Raw genomic sequence first — 22085 nt, forward strand, 5'->3', positions numbered from 1 at the left:
TTGTAGAGTCATAGTCTGGAGGTGCAGTATTTTGTTCCTGTTCTTTGTGTTCTGCCTGGTGCTGACATGGCTTCTTCTTTGTTCTTTTCTTCCTTAGAGCAGATCTGGAGTTCTGGTGTCAGGGGTTCCCCTTAAATCCTAGATGTAGGAGGTGTTTAGGGGTGTGGGAGTCAGTAGCCCATGGGCTACTGATCCTGTGGCTTCTCCACCCCTGAGGTCATGGTCGGATTTATAAGGCCGCCACTCGGGAAATGGCGAAGTTCTAGCCGTGGGCTGATTTTTTATAATAATATAATAATTCAATCTTTATTCAGATAAAAGAAATCCATAAAAGCACAATTCAAACACAGTTGAACATAAATTTTCACTGTAAAAATGAATAAAAAGACACAATAAAAATGAACAACGTCATAGGGTGACATTTTAAAAACAGGTGGACGGGCATTCCAAGACATCATTATATAATAAAGTGCGAAAGTGTAAACAATGTTAACCACATAGTAGGTTTAAGGCTAAGTATAAATATAAATATCAGCAGCAGCATCAAATAGAATAAAGCGCAGTATAATTGTAAACAATAACCGCAACATAGTGCGTAATAGTTATTTTACTTGCGCCTCCACACCTAAACTGGGCGGCCTTAATAGTGCTCAGATGAGGAAATAATAATTGCTAGATGCACCCAACCATTATTGAGTATCATCATTTATCATCATTTATTGGGGGCATTTTGAACTGACCTGCTGCTGTTGCGGGTCCTGCTGACACCGCGGGGGTCCCGTTGACACTGCCGCTCTCCCCCTCTGCCGCTGTTGCTGACGTGGTCGCCGGGTGGGGAGAGGGCTGGACTACAGCGTCCAGCATCCTTTGCTGGCTGGGGGGCGCCGCCTACTGCCTGACACTTTGGCGCCCGGAGGCGCATAAAAGGAAGCAGCCCCTCCTGCGTCGATGGACCGCGCGCGGGCGGCGCCGGGGTAAGCCCGGGCAAAGGGCGGGCCGTCTGTGGCCGTCCGGGGAAGGACAAGGCTGGGCTGGGCAACCCCTCTTGGCTGTTGTTATATCGACCATCCAGTACGTTTACAAAAAAAAAGACTTTCTTATTTGACTCTATTTTTAACGTTGTGTTTATACGATTCTGGTGTCTTTGTGCAGACTAAAACATTACTCCCTGACACCAACTGTCTGTACCTTACATACCCATAGTCCTTGGGACCAACTATCAGCATTCAAAATGTCCAAACATAAATCTACTATGGATAATTATTTAGTCAAAGTTGTGAATAAGATTACCAATTGTGATTCTGACGTTATACTAACAGAAATATCAGCAACGCCAGCTCCAATCCAGGATTCCCCTGAAGCACCTGATGATATCCCGCCATGGCGTTCTCTGGCCCTGAGAACAGTGAGGGCCTGTAGAAAATTACAAATTAAGCGTGGGGGAAACAATAACAAGAGAAGAGTTGAAAATATACCAAAGAATATTGTCTGCGACGATGAGACTTTGATTAAGAACAGTGCTGCTAATTTTAACACTGAGCAATTTGATTTATTAGCTAGTATTATAGAGGGAGAGCTTGAAACTATTGTTAAACCATTGGTGGACAAAATAGACCTACTTACAGCTGAAGTGTCTAGACTAGGCAGTCTCTTAGATGCGCGCATTGATAAGATTGACAGCCCTAGGTCCAAAGATAGGGGTGTACCACTCAATGACACTGTTCCGAAGCCGCTTGCTGGGAGGCCCAGTTTAAACAAAGTAGTTACACCAGGTCCGCTAGTGGGCTGTCAAACTGAAAAGGTATCAGCGGCACTTGTAAGTATGATTGGAGTATCTGCACCCAAAAAAAGTTGTTTTATTAATCTCCCACCAGATTGTAATGTAATGTAATGTAATGATGTCTTGTAAAGCGCATGAATCACCCCACATGGGGTATCTCCACGCTGTAGACCGCTGGGGAACCCATCCTGGATTTCCCTGTGAGATGGTCCCTACTGGGTATCTCCAAGGTGAAACCAGGCATCCCCGGCATATGTGGGGGGCCGTTGTGGAGATCAGGCAAGCTAATGCCCAGAGTTGCCAAGTGTGATCCCTGGTTAGAGTAGGCAGAGAGGCGAGAATTATTGAGTCCGCTGACCCTCGTCCACAACCCTGCCACGTCAGATATTGAACCCTGGTCCCGGGCCGTCCTCTGCTTCCGGGTCTGCCTCCTCTAACCAATGAGCCACACCACTCCACCGCCTGTGCGCCTTATGTAGTTGTTCTTTCCAATGTTCCACCTCTAGATCTTAGTCGGGCCCAATCCCCTCAGGAATCACATGATTCACTTAAAAATAAAACGGTCTCATGGTTGCACAGGCACTGTGGGTTCCCAACCAATTACTCCGACCAAATTCTAACAACTAGAAGGGTAAATTGGATTGGCAACTCAAGAAAGTCCTGTAGGGGCGATTGTGTTATTGTTAATTTTAAATATACTCAGGATGCCGCAACTGTTTTGCTTAGAGCAGCCTCTCTAACTCCGAATGAGAATGATGTACTTGTGCGCCCATTGGGGTATTTTTATAATCATCTTAGTAAAATGCCCCTTGCCATCAAAAGAGACAGACCCTTCACTCCCAACCATTGTCCAATTTTTGAGGTACAAATACAGAATAGATACCAAGCTTTGAGCTCTCTGGACGAGAATGATTGATATCTAAAGGCATTAGACCTCATTTGAGTATAACCTTAAAAGCCCAAGAAAAATACTTAAGTGGGACAAGCGTAGACTTGGAGCGAACCTGGTATATCACCTCTACAGCGATTATTGACAGCGGGCTGGAACCTGTCTCTATTATAGAGAGGGGGGTAAATAATCTGCAAGTAATATGTGCTGAGGACCCGAATGCTGGTGTAATTGAGGTTGAACCCTGTGTATATGGCGTTAACTATAATATTGTCCAAGATGAACCCAAAAATTGTACTATAGGGGGCACCTCTATTGTCAGCTGGAACATAGCTGGCTGGGCCTCCAAAGGGAATAAGTTGGGATGGGAGAATATAATTAGGTCGCATGATATTTTATGTCTCCAAGAAACTTGGTGCACCACAAAACCCAGCTTTGATGGATTTGTCTGTTACAGTTTAGAAGCCTCAGAGTCCCGGCATGGTAGAGCAAAGGGAGGTCTGCTTTTTCTCTTATCTGTGGATTTGTCGCTGACAGTTGTAAAATTGGTTAGGCGATTTTAATTCTCTGATTTGTCCATTGTCACTTTCCAGGGTATGTGGGGTGCAAAATAATAGTGGCCAGAATACACCCCACTTCCCTCATAATACCTATGGGGAGGCAATTAATAGTATTATGACAACTTATGATTTAGAGTTCGTGCAGCCTGCAAAAGACGCTAGTGGCCTAATCATCCCTACTTATATAGGGAGGAATACTAATTCCTATATTGATCATATCATGGTCTCTTCCAGCATTGTACCACACTTTTTGACAACGGTAACCGAGGAACCCACTTTAAGTGACCATAACTGCATTGTAATGAGAATAGAAATTTGGAAGTGTAGAAATCAGCGGGTGTCAAGAACCCTAGTTAATATTGAGCCTCACAGGGGAAATGGGACTAGGTTAAGGAGGAAAGGGGAAAAATCTGCAACAGTAGTCCCTATAATTATATCTAAATCCTTGGTAGATATTAATGCCATTTTGACATCAGGAAGTGTGTCTGTCTCTATTGTGAACAATTTTGTTAATATTAATAAAACTATTGATACCATATTTACAGGAAAAAGGCCAGACGGGACCGCCCATGGTATGGGGTGGTTTGACCATGTCTGTACAGCCTTTCTTTCCCAATTGAAACAGGCTCTAGCCCTTAGACGTAGGGATAAGAATCAAGTTATACTCCTGAGACATGATTATAAAATGGCACTTTCCAAAAGGAAGAGGAGACTGCAGCAAGAAGCGTGGGACAGTCTAACGCGGGCGGCAGAAACGTCTGATAGCTGCCTGTTTTGGTCCACAGTTAACTTCACTTTTCTTAAAGATGATAAAATCCAGCAACTCTCATCCAATGTCAGTAGCGAGGCCTGGGTCTCTCATTTTTCAGCCATATTTCAATCTTGTTGCCCGAATGATGAAGAGCAAAGGTATTGGCCTATAGCCCCATTAGACATCACCTTGGGAGAAGTTGAGTGTAGTATAAAGGCCAGTAAGGGGGGAAAGGCACAGGGGCCTGATGGAGTTCCCATCGATGTCTACAAGGCTCTTCCGCTGCTGTGGGGACCTATACTTACCTTGGTCCTCAATGCAGCAGTAACAGTCCTGATTACACCTACATGGGGAGACTCGATTATTGTCCCTATCTATAAGAAGGGGGACAAGACAGCAGCATGTAATTATCGACCAATTAGTTTGCTCGAATCATCGGTGAAAATCATGAGTAGAGTGCTGCTGTCTAGGCTGGAAGATTGGGCCGACGAGAAGGGGATCCTTGCGAACTCCCAATATGGCTTTAGAAAGGGCCGTGGGACACTAGATCAATGCCTGAATTTATAACTACTAATTGGCAAGTATGCCAATGCTAAGCCTGGTAATTTAGATCTTTGCTTTGCCGACTTAAACAGTGCATTTGATCTGGTCGACCACTCCCTTCTATGGCCAGTTTTGTTAGAGCTTGAAGCACCAGAGGAAATTATGTTCTTCTTTGCCAGATTATATGATAAGATCCAGGCCTGTGTGCGCTATGGGGTAAGTGGGGAGTGTACCCCAAACTTTAGCGTAAAGCGCGGAATAAGACAGGGCTGTGTTCTCGCCTGTTGTTGTTTTCCCTATTTATTAACAGCGTAGATTCCGTTTAGAAAACAGTTAAGGCCGATGCTCCCCAGGTTGATGGGTCTGGTGTGCCAGTTCTGCTTTATGCAGATGATGCTGTGCTCCTATCACGGACCCTATAGGTTTACAGCGCCTGATGGATCGGTTTTCTGATTTTATAGGGGAGAGGAAGGTGCTGATCAATAAGAGTAAAACCCATGCTATGATTTGTGGGGCTAGAATTAGTAAAGATCATGCCTTTTTTATAGATGGAGTGAAAGTGCAGCAAGTGGAAAAATTCTGTTAATTGGGTGTTATTTTTTCGTGTGACTGTAGTTGGTCCCAGGATTTAGTAAGTGTTAGGTCAAAGATGGTAAAAAGCGCCTATGGCATATTTAAATTCGCCTCTAAGATCGGTGATAGGCGAATCAGGGATATTATGCAGATTTATAAGGCAAGGAGTGTCTCTATTGCATTATATGGGGCAGGGCTGGGGGGCTACACCAATGTAGGTTCCTTACAAAGGGAAGAAAATACCTTCCTTAAAAAACTTCTTTGTTTACCTACTTCAGCCCCAAATGACTTGATACACAGGGAAGTTGGGGTTGCCTATTTAGGTGACCTCATTTTGTTAAGGCCTCTGATGCTTTGGCGAGCTATTTGGTGCAAGGAAGAGACAGTTTTTAATCAACTTGTCATCAAGGACTGTCTAGACCTGGATAATTGCAGTAAGATACCTTGGCTTAAGTATGTTGTAGACAGTTTTCAGGTAATTTATGGGCTCAACATATTGATAGATCCATGTTCTGTTGGAAATATCCCTAAACAGGATATGAAAAATATCTTTATGTTGTATAGAGCCCAAAAACGTCTAGCAGCTAATGGTTGCCTTACCACAGTCCATCTTTATAATAAATACATCGATAGTGAAGGCTTCCAGCAGTACTTGAGCCTGCTAACTAGACCAGCCCATAGATTTGTCTTAACTAGACTTAGATTTGGAAAGGCTCACGTTCTGGTGGCCTTCCTCAAACCAAAGAAGTATCCTGTTGGCCCTTGCCCATGTGATGGGCACTCGAAACAAAGCACCCTGCACTTTATGCTAATTTGTACGCTTTTTTTGAACGTTAGGGTTGTTTACTTGAAACCATTGTTCATAAAGTATGGTATTTTTAATGTCGTTGATGCCATGAAGTTGATTTATAATATGAACTCTGCGGACAAATGTTTTTATATTGCTACTTTTATATGTAAATCTATTCAGTTTAGAAAAAGTATGATATTTTAAACATTCGTCTTTTTAATCCATATTTGCTATATTGTAATATATTTTGCTTGTGTGCTTTTATGGTCATTATTTATTATGTACCGAATAAAGCTTCATGAAATGAAATGAGTGTGTTTAGCACATTATAGGTCACCCATGGAGGCATGTGAACGTACTGCCACAGCTAAAAACGAGCTTACTCGAAAGATCAGATCCACACTACCCAATCGTAAAATTTCAAGATAAGCTGTTTTGTGATCTGTAACACTTACTTCCTTAAAATGCGGAATCAGATATTGTTTTGTATATTTACCATAATAATTGCAAAACAATAAGAATTGTACCACTGTTTGGTTACTTCCAGTGCCACACGGGCAAGGCATCTGCCCAAGATTTTTGTTGAAACCAAGAGGGAAGCAAAGTGAGTATTTTATTGAACCATCTCTGAGGCGGAAGAGTAAACCCCTCTTCCAACACCCAATGCTACTCAAAAGATATTTAGGTAGCATTGGGTTTTGAGGGACGGTTGCCTCCCCGAGGGCCAGGTACATAACTAGAGAGGGTTTAGGGGACTCAGTGGCGTGTCTTTCATTACTATATAGTTTGTATAATGCCCCCATGAGGGATCTTCTGGTCATGCCCTCATTTTCTAATGAATGTGAGAAAACACGCTCCAAGTTCACACTGATTACATTTTTTCTGACCGCCGAGAGCCATGGAATAGAGCCACCCTTGTCACACTTAAGGCAGTCAGTGATGATTTCTCTAGTCAAGGATGCAACCGGGTTCTTCCAAATTTTTAACCAGAATATGGCTGGGCGTGACCAAATAAAATCTTCAATATAAAACAAGTTAAGTTCCCTGAGACATACATACGAAGGTGAAGAGCCCCCCAAATTTTTTTGCAGAATCTATTTCCTTCACTTTGGACCCGCTGCAATATTGTGAATCCCCAAACTTCTGCGCCATAAGTGGCTGTCGGAATGCACTGCGGTTTATATATTTTCATTAAAGTTAAAACCACCTCTGCCTGTTTCAGCTGCCGAAGGCACAAGATAGAGTTAATCGCTTTTGAGAATGTACTTCTGCTATGGGCAGCATGAGCTTGCCAAGATCCTGTTTCAGAGAACACTAGGCCCAAATAAGGGAAAGTGCATGTGCGTGATAGGGATTCAGTGCCAGATGTTATGGAGTTGATACAATATTTCTTCATACCACAACTCATTATATACGATTTCTTAAAATTGGTACGGAGCTCCAGATCTGCCATGAAGGCCACAAATCCCTTAACTAAAGTGCGGGGTGCATTGGGGGTGCGACCCATAATAACGGCATTGTCTGCATATAAAAGCGCCAGGAGTATATTACCATTAATTTTTGGGACTTCATTGGTCATTTTTTACAGTGTATTATGTGAGTCATTTATGTAAAGGATAAAAAGTAGAGGGGCAAGTACGCATCCCTGTCTGACCCCTCTACCAATTGCAATCTCCCCAGAGACCTCCCCATCATTGCCAATCCTGACCCGCGCCTTCAAATCCCTATGTAAATATGCCAGGAAATAAACCAGGGCCTCGTCCAACCCATAATTTAAAAGGACCGTCCATAAGCGTGACCTATTTACAAAATCAAATGCTGATGTAAGGTCCATGAAACCCAAATAAATTGATGTGTTCTGTGCAATCGTATATTTACCAAGGATTACATTTAAATTCAAACACTGTTGACTGTGCCTAGTTTACTCCTAAAACCCAACTGACATCGGTTTAAAATGGGATCCTTCTCCACCCAAGACCTATTTTTATTAAACACGACCCTTCCTAAGATTTTCAGGGTGTTATCTATCAGAGAGATAGGACGATAACAACTAGGGTCGAATCGGTAGACTTTTTAAAAAACAGACACTATAATGCTAGTGGTCCAAGTCCCGGGGATAGTTTTTTTGGACAAATTGTTAAAAACGTTACATAAAAGAGGTGCCCAAAATTCCGGTTCCTGTTTAATAAGGTCAATAGAGAGCCTGTCTGGACCTGGGGCTTTATTCCCTACACTTTGGTGTATAGCTCCCTCTACTTCTATGACTGATATAAGTACCTTGGCAGCTGAGGGGTTAATACTAATGTCCAGGATCGTTGATGGTGCTGTGTGGATTCTAGCAAAATGTGCCTCCCATGATTAGCTCGCTATATTACAGCTTATGGGAGTGATGTTTAAACCCATCGATCTCATAGCTTTAGCAGCTAACCAAAATCCGTTCCCGTCATTCAGTGTGGCAGCACAGGCAAAATTATCCCAGCGTTCTTTTAGGATTTTATCAGTCGCTCTCTTGTAACAAGATCGTAACGATCTGACAAAAGTTACGTCCCTGGGTGAAGCCACTAATGCTGCACGCAGTTCACTGTTTGCCCGCGAACAGGAGCTATCGAACCATTTAGGGTTTGTACTAGTTTTTAAGGCTGGTTTTGAAATCATGTTTTTAATGCCTGCGCATAAGCTACTGAACCCCTCAATGATCTCTGCGTCGGAGACACAGCATGACAGGCAGGTGCTAGTAAGCAGAGGGTAAGATTTTATCATTTTCACAAAATGGGCTTTATTATCTATTCCCCTCCATATGACTCTTAGCTTATCAGTAGAGGCCACTAAATTAGTTGCCCCGGGTTCCTTTGTTCACCAAGTTTCCTGAAACATTAAAATGTCGTATTGTTTGACTATGTCAACCCACTCCATCAAATTTAACTTAGAGGCTAGGCCTGCAACATTCCAACTAAGCACATCTAAGGTTGGATTGGACAATTCGGGGCCTGCGGTGGTGATAGCAACTAATGAGGATCCATTAACCGCAGGAATGGCAGTTGGTGGGCAGAGTGATGGTCAATCTAGACTCTCTAAGCCAGAGAGTACAGAGAACCGGTTATACGTAGTGTGTGTTGGAAAAGCAAGGTTATGTGAAACCGGAGGTGGTTTATAAAAGGACCCCAGAGACAGTGGCCAAATAAGGGTTGGAGAATTTTTATTGAATACTTGTGCTGACAGTAACCATTTTTCCAACGGTGGGCATCTTAAATTTATGACAATACAGTCCCCTTTGATGTTCTTTTGGGAAGTACCAACCCAGCCCACCCTGCGCACCATTAATATCTCGCTAAGGCTTACCATCCTTAAACCCTTATGTTTGACCAACCAGTCCGCTCTCTTGTTCCTAATTTGCTCCCAAGACTCAGTTTGATCTTTCTTTAGCGGAGGGACACCCGCTAGGTTTAAAACATAAGGGTACGCTTCAGGAGGTAAATTGAGAACAACTGTAGATGGCATAGTGTCCTGATTGTCTAAGTTGTAAGTCCCACTATAGGTGCTTTCAATGTTTGGTTGTATGGGGTGCAAATTCGTGGGGTTAGCTGATGCAACATTGCGAGGCAAACTATTAATTGTGTTGTTGGTACTATTGTGACTAGGCACTGTGCTTGTTAAAGGGGTCTCACTAGACATTAGTTTAGAAAGGGCACTGGTGTTTTGACTGCCGCATGTTAAACAGGCAGTGCTACATGGCGGGTGCCTAGGGTCGCTGTTCATTTGGGGCGAATTTAAGTTAACCAAACTTGGTAACATTGTAGGCATAACATCCCCCCCATTTTTACAGATAGCACTAGAAAGACCTTTTTGTGTGTCAGGTTTTTTAATCAAGTTCTCCAGCCGATCTAGACGTTTCGAGAGAGCATTAAAATGTTTATCAATCAAGTTTTTCATACGCTCATACACCGGGTCCACTATAGTGTTGATTAAAATATCACCAGGTCTGATCCGCGTAGCTGGAGCTATTGTATGCTCAGTCTGGGTCTGAGTGGAGTGAACAAGGTGGACATGGTGATCAGTAGCTTCTGGTGCAGTTAAATCAACAGTTATGTCAGTAATGTTGGTTATTGTGGCAGAGGGTCCTATGAGTGCGGCCGTAGTGCCTTGTATCCAAGAACTCAAGGCTGTGGGTTGGGGATATGGCGAGTTGGCTGTTTTCTCTTAGTAGTAAATTGTTGTGCCGCAGTTCTTTTCTGTTTGGCCCCTGATATTTTAGGATCTATAACGGCACTTTGGGTGGTGTCCTTAACAAGGTTTAGGGATTGCCGATCTAATGGGCTGCAGAAGACTCATTACCCTCCGGGTCCATGGGCTCAGGAACATCTGGATGGGTTTGTGGGTGGCTCACAGTACGAACTATACATTTAGGTGACAACGGTATCTGAAGAGTGCGGGTAAAGATCCCGAACTCATCTCCTTCCGGCACAATAGGATGGGGAGCGGGCAGTCCCAAAGACAGTCTCCTCTCCGTTAGCTCTATCTCTGTGGAGACAATGCTAACTGCTCTCTCGTGCATGCTATCAATGGTGGTGGCAAGCCATGTCCCTGAGTTGGCCGTACGTCTTCCCATGTCACCGTCGCTAGTTGACTACTCACCTTTCTCATGTAGCACTTTTCAGGGGGGGGGGCCGGCCCGGCCTCTGATGGCCGAGGACGGGCCCACCCGCCCTCAGCCCGGGCTGCGCCACGGTGGCCCACGAGTAGTTTTACGGCGCTTCCTGGCTGCTGCTCTGACACAGTGGTGGGCATGGGGAGAGGGACAATGGGAATTGTAGTCCCCTCCGCAAAACGGCAGCAGAGCAGGCAAAACGCGGTGATGGATGCAGCCACCCCGGGACTGCTTGGAGCGAGGCAGATGGGTGTTGCAGTCCCCCCGGGGCTGTTAGCAGAGAGCGAGTAGTTCCAGTTTGGGCAATGGCTTCACAGGCGTCCCACAGTAGTTCGTTATCCGGCCCTCACTTGGTCCTTAAATAAAGTTCTGGATGTTATAGGGGGACCCGACCACCGGGCTCCGACCTGCATGGTTCAGCACCTCGCACCCCGCTTATCAAAACGGTGCTGTGGGTTGTAACCCCCTCTGATCCCCTCTGGTCCTCCAAAAACAGTCCCTGCAGTAGGAACAGTTGTGGCAATAATTTTCAATAATTAAGGCAATAATTGAGGCAATACCCATGCACAGGATCTTGCAACTCTCAGCTCTCATTGACGAGTCCTCTGGCCCTCCAAAAGCAGTTCCCACAATAAAGATTCTTATCGCAGTAAATTGAGGTGGTACCTGTGCAAGAGGTCTCACGGGTCTCAATGCCGAACTGGCTTGCCCCGCAACCGCTCCCACCGCTCCTGCCATAACCTCGTAGCCTCAATACGGCAGGCGGCCTCGTTGGCAGTCAGGAGTCGGCAAACTTTTGGGAATCCGGTGCCACTGCGGCTCCCACGGCTCCTGAAGCCACGCATTTTCACGGGCAGTCCGGGCTTCACGCTCCCCCCTGAGAAGCACGGTAAACCCCTCGCCGCCGCCGTAGCTCCTCTGTCTGTCTGCCCGTACACAGCTTGAACCACCTCCACGCCTCAGTGTCGGCTTCTGTCGTCACTTCCGTGGGCTGCTTTTTTGGGCTGTCTGTGCTGTTAAAATGCCACCAGCAGCCCAGTTGGTGCCTGATTGGCCTTTCTAGAGGCAGATCCGCGGAGGTATCACTCCTTTCCCCTCGCTGGGCCGGCCCATTAATGTATGCTGATTGAGTGGGACAGGGGGCCTGAGCAGAAGTGGTCTCACTTGGTTTCATGTGCGGCTCAGCAGTATGAACCAATCTGTTTTTTTTTTTAAATCTTAGTGAAGTTAATAAAACATGCCCCTCTACCACCTTTGTTTTCATAAAACTTCACTGAAGCAGTGTTTTGCAGAAAGGCAATACGCTAATATGGGCTATATTTTTGTGGTGTGCCCGGGCTAATTTTTGATCACAATCCACCCCTGCCTGAGGAGACCACATCTGGAGGGTGTATGTCAACAAACTACCCAGAACCTATTATTCTTACAACTTTTCAAGATGGCACAGGTCAGCCTTGGCCCACTAACCTTCTAGCCCACCGTAAAGGTGCGGATAGCTTTTGGGGGTTGTATGCCTCCTGAATACCTAATTCCCCACCTGCTTGAATGTGCATGTGGTCTGGGGGGCCTTTGCCTCCACTGTGAGACAAGCCGCTTACATAGCAGAGGTGGTGTGGCTGTTTAGGCTCATTGCTTCTGATGGGTTATTCACTAGCCATCGTGGGATGCCAAAGGTATGACCCCCTTCCTCCTCAGGCCTTTGTCTCCATCCTCTGGGAGACTATGGCAACTTGGCGGCCACCTCTAAGGATGCCACTAGGGTTTATGCCAGCGTGCCCTCAACATGAGAATCATGTCAGAGGTGAAAAAACATGGTGTTTGATTCCAAACACTACTAAATGTGGTGGTACCATCATGAAACTGGCTATCTCGGTTTTGCCAGGTAGCCAGTCCATGTTAACCTATGGACAGTTGTTCTCTTACAGTACACTTGACGGGCAAGGTTACTGTAGAGGTATATGTGGTTGTACATATATACCTGCACCATTAATATAATGCAGCCTGCCTCTTGGGCTTTAGGAGACCTACTTTATGGGTGGATTATATATATAAAGGCAGTGGTGACCCTGTCACACATGGTGTGTGCAGGGTCGATCTGCAACAGGGGAGATGTTTGTGCAGGCTACAGTAGCATCCCTGCAGACTTTACTTTTACTTCGGTTGCTCAGGGTGGCAACAATAATGCTGAAGCCCTGGTGACCCCTTTAACACCCTTGTCCTGGGTAACAATGGTACCATATACTAGGGACTTACAAGAAGAGCTATAGTATCTTGCCAATTGGGTGTACCAATTCACATTATCTTTTGAGGGAAGGACCACTGACACTGGGGCCTGGTTAGCAGGCTCCAAGGCAGTTTAAGATCAACTACCATGGCACCTAAAGCAAAAGATTGGGGGTGTCATCCATAAAGGCCACTTCCCTACAGCGAAGTCCCAAAGACAAGTCTGGTTGTGCATGCGGAAATTTCTATGGTTCATTGTTAGAAATGGGATCTCTGGTTGGCTAAGGCTTGCACCAAAGCCAGGCAGAGACCACCACTCTTGTCAGGGCAAGGGAGTTACACACCAAAAATAAGCCCTGCTCACCACCTTGGTAGCTTGGCACGAGCAGTCAGGCCCATCCCAGAGGCAATGTGTAAAGCATTTGTGCAACACACACACATCAACAACATACTAGGCACACCACAAAAGGAACTCCACACAAGGTTACATCAAAAATAGCCTTTGTATTATCATAAAACACATTAGAATAGTAATCACACAATATACACTGTGCCACCTGGCACTGGGCAATATTTACAGCGGAGAATAATACCATGACAGGGCCACTTGGACCACTGTTAGAATTATCACTTAGTAAAAATAGTAATTGTTTATAATATAATAAACATAGAACACAACCAGTAATTACTGGCAAACACTCTACTCAGCATCATCCTGTAACACAAACCATATTATGCACAGTATCATATTAGGCGTGAAATATATTCTGCGCCAACCTCATAAGCCTAAACATATTAGACTATACCCTCCTAAGCATAACTCACGTTAGGAAATAATATCACTAGCATAAATCACAGTAGAGAATAACTCAAACATAAACACAGTATGCAAAACCTCATAATCAAAAAAACATATTTAAAGGCATAAAACAGGGTGCGTACATTATAGCAGATAAGTCACATTTCCTAGCACCACATAAATCACATTAGCACATACCCTCCAAATAAAAACCAACGTAGAGAGGCTTAAATCACATTAGGGCCTGGTGCCGTAAAAACCTAACAGTCCCCCTGGCCAACTGGCCTTCTCAAAGGGGCTCAAATGCCCTGTGTCCAAAATGTCAGGGCGCGCTGCCAATGCAGCAGAATCCATGTGCGCAATTGTGCTGGGGCAAAGGAGTGCATCTCACTCCTCTCTCCTAAAGCATGCCCCCAAAGAACTAACAGCCTAAATGTTGCAGCTGGCACTAATTGCTGCGCAGCTGTGAATCTCACTGTAGGCGTGGGTCCTCACTGGGACTCCTATCATAAAAAAGGCTGCCAACTGTTGCAGCTGCCTGCGCTGGTGGGGCACAGCTGTGAGCAAAGTAAATGCAGGCACTGGCACCTCGGTGCCCTCTGGACCCCCCCTGGAGCCTTAAAACAGATATGACAAAACGTTGCAGCTGCCTGCTACAGCAGTGCAGCTGTGAGGCAAGTAAAGGGGGCTCTCTAAACTAAATGTGCCCCCCTTTGGTGCAGCTGCCAACTGTCAGGTGCGGCAGCTGGGAAAATAGCCACAGCAAAGGAACCGGGTACCCCAGGGCCCTCCGGACCCCCACAGGGCCATAAAACAAATATGGCCCATGTAGGGGAGGCCCGCAACTGTGGGACCGCTCAGAATAACCCAGGTGCAAGCATGTGCCTCACAGGGCACCTTAACCAGGAAGAAGCCCCCACTCACTAGGACAGGCATCCTCTGGTCTCCTCTTCTCTGGCACCTGCGGGGCTCTCCCTCACTCACAGGAGCCCCACGCTGGCATGCGCCGACCGCTGGGGACTCCTCTCCAGAAACTCCTCACTGCGGGGTAGGCTCCCGTGGAACACGTCCGGACACCACTCCCAAGGCTCACACCGTGGCTATGGGAGCCCTGCCTCCAAGACCTTCCCTCACTTCCTGCTCTCTCTGGATGGCCTCTGCACCCCTCCCACAGTCAGGCGCAGCAGCTGCCTGACTTCTGGCCCGCTGTTCGTCTGGGTGGCCGCGGGTCCCCTTCACTCAGCAAAGTGCAGGGTAGGGACCCGCCATTTCAAAGGTGCTGATGCGGGGTGAGCACCTGCTATTTCAATAAAAAGAACAAGGCAACATGTGGGGTGGGCACCCGCCATTAAAGAATATCGGGAGAGAGGGGTGGGCACCCGCTCTCCAAAACCTAAAGGCCATAAGTAAATCCAAAGCAGGGTGGGCTCCCGCAACTAAAGAAAAATGCGGGGTGGGCACCCACTTGATCCCAGCAATTTTGGGGGAATCCCTAGGATGGGTATTCCCTCTCCAAAGGCTAACAAATTTAAATAAAAGTGCTACAGGGTAAAAATAAAGCGCTCCTCCAAATAAGCAAGGGGCTTCTCAAAATACCAGCAATATGCTAGAGTCCAAAGGTGAGGAATGAAGGGGCAATGCAGGGCCCAGTGAGGCAAACCCTCATGGCAGCCCCCTGGTCCCCAGCAGAAGCACGCCCCGGCAGGATTCCGGAACCAAGACTGAACAACATCATGGGCTCACAGCCCCTATACTTATACCCAGAATTCCTTTGTCTGTAGTGCAGGGCATGGGGGAACCAGATGCAACTGGTTCAGGAGGGGAATTGGAGCACTTTGTTTTTCAAGCTCCTCTTCCCCTTTGTCAGGTGGGGGCTAGGTCATCAGACACACCACAGGGGGCGGAGCCAGCATTGTGCAGGCTGGGCACAGGCCCATTCAGGGTTAGGTAATTACTCCTCCCACTACTCCCAGCCCAGGTGTCCCATTCAGCCAAGTGCTGACTCGCCCTGCCCCTCCTGGAGCCACACACACCACCCAGCCCCTGTCACTCACAAGCCAGACATGCAATTCACAGCAGGCAGGCAGACACATAGCACAAAGAAATGCCAACTTTTAAAAGTGGCATTTCTAAAATAACCATAATAAATCTGTGCACACTATTGAGCAGCATTTATTCACATAATTTCATACATACTAGACTTGACCACACTGCTCCTCTCATAACAGGAACTACCAGTGACACACACTGATCAGGAAATCCCCACTACATTCTTATGGGAGGGCAGGCCAACCTTACAAATGTAACACCGAGAGCGCACCACTTCACACTGGTCCACAGTGCTAAAGTGCCCAGAGGCCTAAAACCACCAATACCATGTCAGAGAAAAGGCAAAAGATTTAGGGGTGAACCTACCAAAAAGGGCCAAGTCCAACATTTACCATTTACAACCCAGTAAAGTTTGGGGTGCAAGTAATACTACAAGTTAGTGTAAGCACACCTGATGTGTGTTTTAGAGGAATAGTTCAGAGTAGTTATGGTTTACAGCCAAATACTGTTGCAAAAAATATTTGTGAAATACTAGATTATCCACAATTAGATATCTTGGCATATGCTCAAGTAGTTGTAATATAGTGATATAGACAAATTCAATATCTTAAGTAGACATTTAAAATGTGTTGATGTTTATTTTCAGAACTTTGCAGAAGATTTTGAGATACTGCAGATTGTTGAATAATGCTGCATGTAGGAGTAACCCACTTATAGGTTTTTAAACTCACACTCCACTTTTAAACATGGTTCTAAAGGTGTATGCCATTGTACTCATTTTAAAAATGTGTGTAGGGTATATTGCCAAACAATCGGGGGTCGTTCATAGGGCCCAGCAGAAGACATCTTTTTAATGGTAAATGCATACCTGTCAACATCTTCACCGAAAATATGCGTCATATGAAGTCTTATAAAGCAGAGTGATCCAGTTAAGGTGCATAGAGTACAAACTCTTTTTTGGGAGCGGTTAAGGTTTAACAATATTGTGACCCCATTAAGGCCGATGGGGATATTCAGGAGGTCTCTTAATTTGGATCAATGTCTCCTTGGGCTGCCAAACCAGACAGCTTAAAAGTGTCAGTGAGGGGTCCGGACAGAGGGCTTACTATTGAGATATTTAATATCTATGCCAGAGGCACTAATGGCGGCTCTGAATCTCCAATTATTACCATTCTGGGAGAAGAGCTCAGTAAATGTAGCAAGCACGCAAACGTCTTGGTCACAGGGGAGTTGAATTGTACTTTCGAACCCCTGGCGGACGATGACATTTTGGGCATCAGCGATGAGGATGGTGGAAGGGGCATTCCAGCCCTTACCATTCGGCCAATTGAGAGATGGTCCCAACAGTCCATCCAGCTTAACATCTTGACTCTAGAATTTGGCTTGAGGGCAGTGAATGGGAGAACATCTTCAGACCCTTCAGGTGCCCACACATACAACAGGGTAGACCATTCCTCTCGGATAGACTACATTTTACTTGACCTAAAGCTCTGGAGTTACTTGAGAGATTTGGAGGTCCTGCCAACCGTGGACAGCGACCATAATCACCTATCTTTAAGCCTAAAGTCTATGTGGTCACCCCCACACGTTGTTCCCCAACCACAAGCAAGAATAACGTCAGATGTTTGTCCATCGAACGGGGGGAGGCGCCTCAAATGGCGCGCGGTTGTCCTTGACGATGGGCTGGTGCAAAATTTAGGGGCCTTGATTGAAGAGGCAGTATCCAGGCTGGATTCCTCCACTTTAGCCCCGTCTGAGGTTCTTGGCCTCTTTTGTAACACCATTGAAGCCCTGGGAAGCCTACTTACTAAACCACGTAGGGATTCTTAAGATAGGGTGGCCCAGAAATTGAAACACAATCCGGGGTGGTTTACTAAAAAGTGTCGGATGCTAACAACTGCCCTGGTTTAGGCTGCTAAGCTAAAAGATCCAGCATTGATTCTGTCCACCAGGAAGAACTACAGACTTGCCATCAGGGAAGCTAGGAGGGATTGGGACGACCAGTTCTGGTGCGACCTAAAGGCTGCTAGTGCAAGGAGGGATGCTGGAGGTTTCTGGAACCTGGTAAGGACCAGGAACAGGCCAGATTGTACTCTTATCACATGTAACATCACGGACCAAGCATGGTATGATCATTTTTCATCTCTTTACTCTACCCACCCTGTGGAGAGGTTGGGACCAACATCATCCCCTGTTTTGGGCTTTTCTGAGACAAGTGACCTGTTATCCTTCTCATGGAAAGAGGTGGAAGTCGTGATTAATTCCCTAGTGCCAAATAAAGCAGAAGGCCCTGAAGGGCTACCGGGGGACCTACTTCGCCGGCACCCAAATGATTGGGGTAAACTCATAGCAACCTTACTCAATGCCATTATGCATGGTGCTGCGATTCCAGTCTTGTGGAAGGGGGCCGAGGTTGTCCCGATCTTTAAAAAGGGCTGTTGGGACGACCCAGCGAATTATCGCCCTATTAGCCTTATAGACTCCACACAGAAGGTAGCCGGAAAGGTTGTTCTGGAGAGAGTTCTCCAGTGGGAGACCGAGAACAAAATTCTCTCAGAATTTCAAGCAGGTTTTAGGTCTGGTACAGGGACCATTGAACAGGTCTTTAGACTGATGCTCATTTATTGGAAGGTGGTAGTACTTGGCAAGGGCAGTCTTTACCTCGCTTTTATCGATCTAAAGACTGCCTTTGACCTGGTGCCTCGGGACTGCTTGTGGGGGATACTTCTTGACCTGGGGATTCCTGCTTACATTCTGTCCCTGTTGGTTAAGTTGCATGATCTGAACTATGCGCAGGTGAGGTGGGGCCCCCAGGGTCAGAAGACAGCTAAAATTCCAGTGGATAGGGGCGTCCACCAGGGGTGCGTCCTTGCCCCCACCCTGTTTTCATTATATGTAAACGAGGTGGTGGAGCATCTCTTAAATCAGCCATCTGACGCTCCCTCTCTGGCAGGAAAGAAAATATCCACGCTCCTATTCGCTGATGATACCCTGCTCATCTCGAAGACCCCGATGGGCTTACAGAGCCTCTTGTAATAGCAGGGGCCTCAAGATCAATACTGACAAAACCAAGTATCTAGTACTGAATCCCCCCAGGAAGCTTGGTCGCCCTCCTTCTTAAAATCTAATACCCCTGGAAAGGGTCAAGGAATTTGATTACCTGGGCATCCACCTATCTGACTCAATGCAGTGGGGCCCCCATCTCCAAAAAATGTTGTTGGCGCACAAAAGGGTTGTAGGGACACTGATCAAAGAGCAACGCTCAACCTCTTCTAGGCCTATTGCCCCAGTCCTAGACATTTATAAAGCAAGGGGAGTTACTGCAGCGCTCTATGGGGCCGAACTATGGGGACTAGGTACTATTAACCATCTTTTAAAATCTGAAAATAAATTCTTAAAGGACCTAATGTCCCTTCCCCAGAGCATCCCTACACTCCCATTGTTGCTGGATATGGGTTGTTGTTCAATAGGTGACCAGGCCAAATTGCGCCCACTTTTATTGTGGGCTCGACTATGGAGAGTTCCCGAACTCGCTAGCTATGCAGAGGGGCTAATGGAAATATTGTCAATGCCCGGGTGGTCTAAAATTGGGTGGCTTACCAATGTTAAATCACTGCTTGACAACTTGGGTCTTGGAGATGCTTGGGTATCTAGGAGCGCTCCCCCCAAACAAGTTCTTAAATCCATGTATTGGCAGTGGGCAGCTAGCAAACTAGACTCAAACCCCAAGTTTAGTAGGACATCCATTGAGTTCCTTAGGTTTAAGGATGTCCCCCTTTGCGAACTCTTTATGGACCTGATTTCCAAATCCCTCGACCGTGCATTGTATTTTAAATTCAGGTTGGCCTTACTTCCTCTGAGAGAATTGACTGCCCGCTGGAACATTTCTGCACAAACTTCTCCTTTTTGTATATTTTGTTCCCTTAGAGTGGAGTCTGTGGCCCACTTTTTATTCGAATGCCCGGCCTACAATTCTCCTAGGTCTTTGTGGCTCAAACACGTATGCAGGGAGCTGGGTACCAGACACCACATTGTCGCATTGCGAATTTTGAGGTCGGACACCCGGCCACTGTATGTTTGTGGTATGGCCAAATACCTAGGCTGGGCCTGGTCAATCAGATGTAAAAGGCTAAAATGTATTGTTTAATTGCGGTCATGTATCGGACCTTCTTATCTAATTTATTGGAAAGTGTATCATTTTAATCTGATAGTTATTGGATTTTAAGCAACATGGTTTTATTGTATTGTTTTTATGTAACGCTTTTATGATACTTTTACTATCGAAATAAAGCTGATTGACTTGACTATTAATGGTAAATGCATACCTGTCAACATCTTCACCTAAAATGTGCGTCATATGAAGTCTTATAAAGCAGAGTGATCCAGTTAAGGTGAATAGAGTACAAACTCTTTTTTGGCAGTGGTTAAGGTTTAAAAAGATTGTGACCCCATTAAGGCCGATAGGGATATTTTATTTATTACCTAGGTGAATACCAGTAAAAATAGGGTAACATTTACCAAATGTGGGTGATTGGACAGATACGATAAGTGTCCAGCATGGTCAAATGATATGCCCATTTTCACCTGGCTGGTGATAGAAAATTGGGCACAGGTGGGGCTTGTGGAAAGCCTTCAAGTCCAAAAACCCAATGATTGGATGATGTTAAGTAATGTTAGCGGTGAACCATATATGATGTTTTTTAACATGTCAAGAGTGACATAATATGTTAGGTCATGAGCAGCACATGGTGGGGTGCAAGTTATGGTTAGTTTACTACATTTTAAATGTCAAATCTCAGTGTTTTTTGGTTTTTAAACATTAGTTCTTATCTCATTTCAACACAAAACAATTAATGTCACTTTAGTCCTTGTTTTTTCATGTAAGTATTTATATATGCATGTATCTAAAGAAATGTAATTATCTTAATATTAGCTCCTACAAAGTCTTAGTTGATCTATCTGCCTCGATTGGTTTCTATGAACCTGTGAGTCACCAGGTGTGGTGCTTCGCTTACCCTGAGGCTGGGCTGGAGTACATTTGAGCATGTTTTGACACCTCTAGGGCTATAGTGCTTTGATGAGTGTAGTTTATGAATGGCAATGGTCTTCTGTGTGTGTGTATTAAAATGTCCCTCCCTAAAGCCATCCTTAACTTTCGATACATCCCTCCTATTTAGGAGACAGTCTACTCCTATTTCATCCACTTCCCCAGTCCCCCATACATTTAATAGTGAAAAGTATAGGTATGTGTTCAAAGCTCTTCATCACTGTAGTGGAGATTTCTGCACAAAAAGATAGGAGTGGCAGAGGAAGAGGTCTCATTTCCTGCAAATAGAATGTTGCAGTACCTGAGTATCGCACTCTTCTTAAGACATGAAAATTAACTTCAAAATTGCAAACACTAATTAAGGAAACCTCTTGATTTCAGTTTATACTTCTGACACAAATCCATAAATATTATCAACCCCTCATCCTCCAACAATTCCTCTGACTCCCTAATTATGTTTCCCACCTTTTGTCTTACAACTTCTTTTAATTTTTCAGGATGGTTTAGAATTCTCACAGAGAACACATCATATTTAATTTTGTATACATTATTTTTCTCCCCCATAGTGGAAACCTTTGGGCTTAATGTCCTTAAATTAATCTTGGAAGTGTATGGTGCTGTCTAATTTAGCTGCAAATTTAGCTATTCCATCACCATTTCCAATGTTGGTAAATTAGATAGAAAAGGTCCATTAAAGTGTAGAACTACAATCCACTTCAGGGAAAGGAAGACACATGCCATGCAAAGGAAACTACAAATCAAGGAGGAACCACCCTCCTTCTTTCAGAGGGGAACACAGTTTTCTCTTAGGCATTGTAAGAGCTTTCTATTCCTAAATGAATAGCATAATTAAACTATTCAACTTCAAAAAATGCATGCCAAATACCGGAATAGAAATAACATTATGCAGAAACAAATCAGCCACCAATTGTCCTATCTTCGAGGAACACATTGTATTGCCTACATACACATGATACTTCTTAGTATAGAATGATAACAATACATAATCCAATTGGTATATATTGTTTTACAAAAACGTTGCTATACAACAGAGAACTCCTTGTAGAGTTTCACAGCTATATCATTCTATTGAATTAAAAATGATAAATTATACTATTTTGCGTATGGTTCCCATGGTCAGGAAACATTATCAGCATTTGGGTTATTTAGAAGTAGGCAGCTGTTTCTTATCCACTCAAAACAGTGAATTCTCCATCCGCAACCCCTTTTATTATCACGTTTTATTTGGTGGAAGGGATATGTGTCGCAATGCCCTCACTGTAAGTTCTGGGCATTAAGGCACCCTTTATCTAACTATGTGCCCAAGGTGATTAATAAGTCTACATGTGCTAAAATACACCCTCTCTCCGGTTGAGGCCCATTATGCTCATACAGCATGTTGCTGTGCACAACCACATACTACTGTGTGTCCATGT

The sequence above is a fragment of the Lissotriton vulgaris genome, chromosome 11 (genome assembly GCF_964263255.1).
Source record: "Lissotriton vulgaris chromosome 11, aLisVul1.2, whole genome shotgun sequence".
NCBI classification, from domain to species: domain Eukaryota; kingdom Metazoa; phylum Chordata; class Amphibia; order Caudata; family Salamandridae; genus Lissotriton; species Lissotriton vulgaris.